This window comes from Phalangium opilio, unplaced genomic scaffold (assembly GCF_054372755.1).
Source record: "Phalangium opilio isolate 3A_F unplaced genomic scaffold, DU_Popi_V2 ptg000390l_1, whole genome shotgun sequence".
Lineage (NCBI taxonomy): Eukaryota > Metazoa > Arthropoda > Arachnida > Opiliones > Phalangiidae > Phalangium > Phalangium opilio.
In genome coordinates this window covers 7,335,945-7,342,068 of record NW_028324234.1, presented here as the reverse complement: position 1 = coordinate 7,342,068, position 6,124 = coordinate 7,335,945, and positions in this window count along the sequence as shown.

The window sequence follows — 6,124 nt, the reverse complement described above, 5'->3', positions numbered from 1 at the left end:
GGGCTCGAACCACCAACCTTTCGATTAACAGCTGAACGCGCTAACCATTGCGCCACGGAAGCCCAAAAGTTAAATGTTCGTCAGGTGTTTTGGAAAAACTCTGACATTTTACGTTATATCTGAGACGTCACAACACCGCTCCCGGGAGGGCTCGAACCACCAACCTTTCGGTTAACAGCTGAACGCGCTGACCATTGCGCCACTGTAGCCCAAAAATTAAATTTTCGTCAGGTATTGAGGTAAAACCTTGACTTTTTACTTCACATCTGAGACCTCACAACACCGCTCCCGGATGGGCTCGAACCACCATTCTTTCGGTTAACAGCCGAACGCGCTAACCATTCGCCACTGAGGCCCAAAAATTAAATGGTCGTCAGGTATTGTGGAAAAAATTTGGCTATTTACGTTACATTTGAGATCCAAAAACACCGCTCCCGGGTGGGCTCGAACCACCAACCTATTGCTTAACAGCCGAACGCGCTAACCATTGAGCCACGGAAGATCAGAAATTAAATGGTTGTCACGTATTGTGGAAAAGTTTTGACTTTTAACGCTACATCTGAGACCCCACAACACCTCTTCCGGGTGGGCTCGAACCACCAACCTTTCGATTAAAAGCTGGACGCGCTAATTACTGCGCCACGGAAGCTCCGAAATTAAATGGTTGTCAGGTATTGTGGAAAAAACTCTGACATTTTACGTAACATCTGAGACGTCACAACACCGCTCCCGGATGGGCTCGAACCACCAACCTTTCGGTTAACAGCCGAACGCGCTAGCCATTGCGCCACGGACGCCCAAAAATTAAATGGTTGTCAGGTATTGTTGAAAAGTTACGACTTTTCACGCTACATCTGAGACCCCACAAAACCTCTCTCGTTTGGGCTCGAACCACCAACCTTTCGGTTAACAGCTGAACGCGCTGACCATTGCGCCACTGAAGCCCAAAAATTAAATGTTCGTCAGGTATTGTGGAAAAACTCCGACATTTTACGTTACATCTGAGACGTCACAACACTTCTCCCGAATGGGCTCGAACCACCAACCTATTGGTTAATAGCCGAACGCGCTAACCATTGCGCCACTGAAGCAGAAAAATTAAATTTTCGTCAGGTATTGAGGTAAAACTTTGACTTTTTACTTCACATCTGAGGCCTCACAACACCGCTCCCGGATGGGCTCGAACCACCAACCTTTCGGTTAACAGCCGAACGCGCTAACCATTGCGCCACGGACGCCCAAAAAAAAAATGGTCGTCAGGTATTGCGGAAAAACTTTGGCTATTTACGTTACATTTGAGATCCAAAAACACCGCTCCCGGGTGGGCTCGAACCACCAAGCTATTGGTTAACAGCCGAACGCGCTAACCATTGAGCCACGAAAGATCAGAAAATAAATGGTTATCACGTATTATGGAAAAAGTTTGACTTTTCACGCTACATCTGAGACCTCACAACACCTCTCCCGGGTGGGCTCGAACCACCAACCTTTCGGTTAACAGCCGAACGCGCTAGCCATTGCGCCACGGACGCCCAAAAATTAAATGGTTGTCAGGTATTGTTGAAAAGTTACGACTTTTCACGCTACATCTGAGACCCCACAAAACCTCTCTCGTTTGGGCTCGAACCACCAACCTTTCGGTTAACAGCTGAACGCGCTGACCATTGCGCCACTGAAGCCCAAAAATTAAATGCTCGTCAGATATTGTGTAAAAACCTTGACTTTTACGTCACATCTAAGACCTCACAACACCGCTCCCGGATGGGCTCGAACCACCAACCTATTGGTTAACAGCCGAACGCGCTAACCATTGCGCCACGGACGCCCAATAATTAAATGGTTGTCAGGTATTGTTGAAAAGTTACGACTTTTCACGCTACTTCTGAGACCCCACAAATCCTCTCTCGTTTGGGCTCGAACCACCAACCTATTGCTTAACAGCTGAACGCGCTAACCATTGAGCCACGGAAGCTCAGAAATTAAACGGTTGTCAGGTATTGTGGAAAGACTTTGGCTTTCTACGTTACATTTGAGACCCCACAACACCTCTCCCGGGTGGGCTCGAACCACCAACCTTTCGGTTAACAGCTGAACGCGCTAACCATTGCGCCACTGAGGCCCAAAAATTAAATGGTCGTCAGGTATTGTGGAAAAACTTTGGCTATTTACGTTACATTTGAGATCCCAAAACACCGCTCCCGGGTGGGCTCGAACCACCAACCTATTGGTTAACAGCCGAATGCGCTAACCATTGAGCCACGCAAGCTCAGAAAATAAATGGTTATCACGTATTATGGAAAAAGTTTGACTTTTCACGCTACATCTGAGACCTCACAACACCGCTCCCGGATGGGCTCGAACCACCAACCTTTCGATTAACAGCCGAACGCGCTAACCATTGAGCCACGGAAGCTGAGTAATTAAATGGTTGTCACGTATTGTGGAAAAGTTTTGACTTTTTACGCTACATCTGAGACCACACAATACCTCTTCCGGGCGGGCTCGAACCACCAACCTTTCGATTAACAGCTGAACGCGCTAACCATTGCGCCACGGAAGCCCAAAAGTTAAATGTTCGTCAGGTGTTTTGGAAAAACTCTGACATTTTACGTTATATCTGAGACGTCACAACACCGCTCCCGGGAGGGCTCGAACCACCAACCTTTCGGTTAACAGCTGAACGCGCTGACCATTGCGCCACTGTAGCCCAAAAATTAAATTTTCGTCAGGTATTGAGGTAAAACCTTGACTTTTTACTTCACATCTGAGACCTCACAACACCGCTCCCGGATGGGCTCGAACCACCAACCTTTCGGTTAACAGCCGAACGCGCTAACCATTCGCCACTGAGGCCCAAAAATTAAATGGTCGTCAGGTATTGTGGAAAAAATTTGGCTATTTACGTTACATTTGAGATCCAAAAACACCGCTCCCGGGTGGGCTCGAACCACCAACCTATTGCTTAACAGCCGAACGCGCTAACCATTGAGCCACGGAAGATCAGAAATTAAATGGTTGTCACGTATTGTGGAAAAGTTTTGACTTTTAACGCTACATCTGAGACCCCACAACACCTCTTCCGGGTGGGCTCGAACCACCAACCTTTCGATTAAAAGCTGGACGCGCTAATTACTGCGCCACGGAAGCTCCGAAATTAAATGGTTGTCAGGTATTGTGGAAAAACTCTGACATTTTACGTAACATCTGAGACGTCACAACACCGCTCCCGGATGGGCTCGAACCACCAACCTTTCGGTTAACAGCCGAACGCGCTAGCCATTGCGCCACGGACGCCCAAAAATTAAATGGTTGTCAGGTATTGTTGAAAAGTTACGACTTTTCACGCTACATCTGAGACCCCACAAAACCTCTCTCGTTTGGGCTCGAACCACCAACCTTTCGGTTAACAGCTGAACGCGCTGACCATTGCGCCACTGAAGCCCAAAAATTAAATGTTCGTCAGGTATTGTGGAAAAACTCCGACATTTTACGTTACATCTGAGACGTCACAACGCTTCTCCCGAATGGGCTCGAACCACCAACCTATTGGTTAATAGCCGAACGCGCTAACCATTGCGCCACTGAAGCAGAAAAATTAAATTTTCGTCAGGTATTGAGGTAAAACTTTGACTTTTTACTTCACATCTGAGGCCTCACAACACCGCTCCCGGATGGGCTCGAACCACCAACCTTTCGGTTAACAGCCGAACGCGCTAACCATTGCGCCACGGACGCCCAAAAAAAAAATGGTCGTCAGGTATTGCGGAAAAACTTTGGCTATTTACGTTACATTTGAGATCCAAAAACACCGCTCCCGGGTGGGCTCGAACCACCAAGCTATTGGTTAACAGCCGAACGCGCTAACCATTGAGCCACGAAAGATCAGAAAATAAATGGTTATCACGTATTATGGAAAAAGTTTGACTTTTCACGCTACATCTGAGACCTCACAACACCTCTCCCGGGTGGGCTCGAACCACCAACCTTTCGATTAACAGCTGAACGCGCTAACCATTGCGCCACTGAAGCCCAAAAATTAAATGTTAGTCAGGTATTGTGGAAAAACTCCGACATTTTACGTTACATCTGAGACGACACAACACTTCTCCCGAATGGGCTCGAACCACCAACCTATTGGTTAATAGCCGAACGCGCTAACCATTGCGCCACTGAAGCAGAAAAATTAAATTTTCGTCAGGTATTGAGGTAAAACCTTGACTTTTTACTTCACATCTGAGACCTCACAACACCGCTCCCGGATGGGCTCGAACCACCAACCTTTCGGTTAACAGCCGAACGCGCTAACCATTCGCCACTGAGGCCCACAAATTAAATGGTCGTCAGGTATTGTGGAAAAAATTTGGCTATTTACGTTACATTTGAGATCCAAAAACACCGCTCCCGGGTGGGCTCGAACCACCAACCTATTGCTTAACAGCCGAACGCGCTAACCATTGAGCCACGGAAGATCAGAAATTAAATGGTTGTCACGTATTGTGGAAAAGTTTTGACTTTTAACGCTACATCTGAGACCCCACAACACCTCTTCCGGGTGGGCTCGAACCACCAACCTTTCGATTAACAGCTGAACGCGCTAACCATTGCGCCACGGAAGCCCAAAAATTAAATGTTCGTCAGGTATTGTGGAAAAACTCTGACATTTTACGTTACATCTGAGACATCACAACACCGCTCCCGGATGGGCAAGAACCACCAACCTACTGGTTAACAGCCGAACGCGCTAACCATTGAGCCACGGAAGCTCAGAAATTAAATGGTTGTCAGGTATTGTTGAAAAGTTACGACTTTTCACGCTACATCTGAGACCCCACAAAACCTCTCTCGTTTGGGCTCGAACCACCAACCTTTCGGTTAACAGCTGAACGCGCTGACCATCGCGCCACTGAAGCCCAAAAATTAAATGTTCGTCAGGTATTGTGGAAAAACTCTGACATTTTACGTTACATCTGAGACGTCACAACACTTCTCCCGGATGGGCTCGAACCACCAACCTATTGGTTAATAGCCGAACGCGCTAACCATTGCGCCACTGAAGCCCAAAAATTAAATTTTCGTCAGGTATTGAGGTAAAACTTTGACTTTTTACTTCACATCTGAGGCCTCACAACACCGCTCCCGGATGGGCTCGAACCACCAACCTTTCGGTTAACAGCCGAACGCGCTAACCATTGCGCCACGGAAGCCCAAAAATTAAATGGTCGTCAGGTATTGTGGAAAAACTTTGGCTTTCTACGTTACATTTGAGATCACACAACACCGCTCCCGGGTGGGCTCGAACCACCAACCTATTGGTTAACAGCTGAACGCGCTAACCACTGAGCCACGGAAGCTCAGAAATTAAACGGTTGTCAGGTATTGTGGAAAAACTTTGGCTTTCTACGTTACATTTGAGACCCCACAACACCTCTCCCGGGTGGGCTCGAACCACCAACCTTTCGATTAACATCTGAACGCGCTAACCATTGCGCCACGGAAGCCCAAAAATTAGATGCTCGTCAGATATTGTGTAAAAACCTTGACTTTTTACGTCACATCTAAGACCTCACAACACCGCTCCCGGATGGGCTCGAACCACCAACCTATTGGTTAACAGCCGAACGCGCTAACCATTGCGCCACGGACGCCCAATAATTAAATGGTTGTCAGGTATTGTTGAAAAGTTACTTTTCACGCTACTTCTGAGACCCCACAAATCCTCTCTCGTTTGGGCTCGAACCACCAACCTTTCGGTTAACAGCTGAACGCGCTAACCATTGCGCCACTGAGGCCCAAAAATTAAATGGTCGTCAGGTATTGTGGAAAAACTTTGGCTATTTACGTTACATTTGAGATCCCAAAACACCGCTCCCGGGTGGGCTCGAACCACCAACCTATTGGTTAACAGCCGAACGCGCTAACCATTGAGCCACGGAAGCTCAGAAAATAAATGGTTATCACGTATTATGGAAAAAGTTTGACTTTTCACGCTACATCTGAGACCTCACAATACCGCTCCCGGATGGGCTCGAACCACCAACCTTTCGATTAACAGCCGAACGCGCTAACCATTGAGCCACGGAAGCTCAGCAATTAAATGTTCGTCAGGTATTGTGGCAAAACTCTG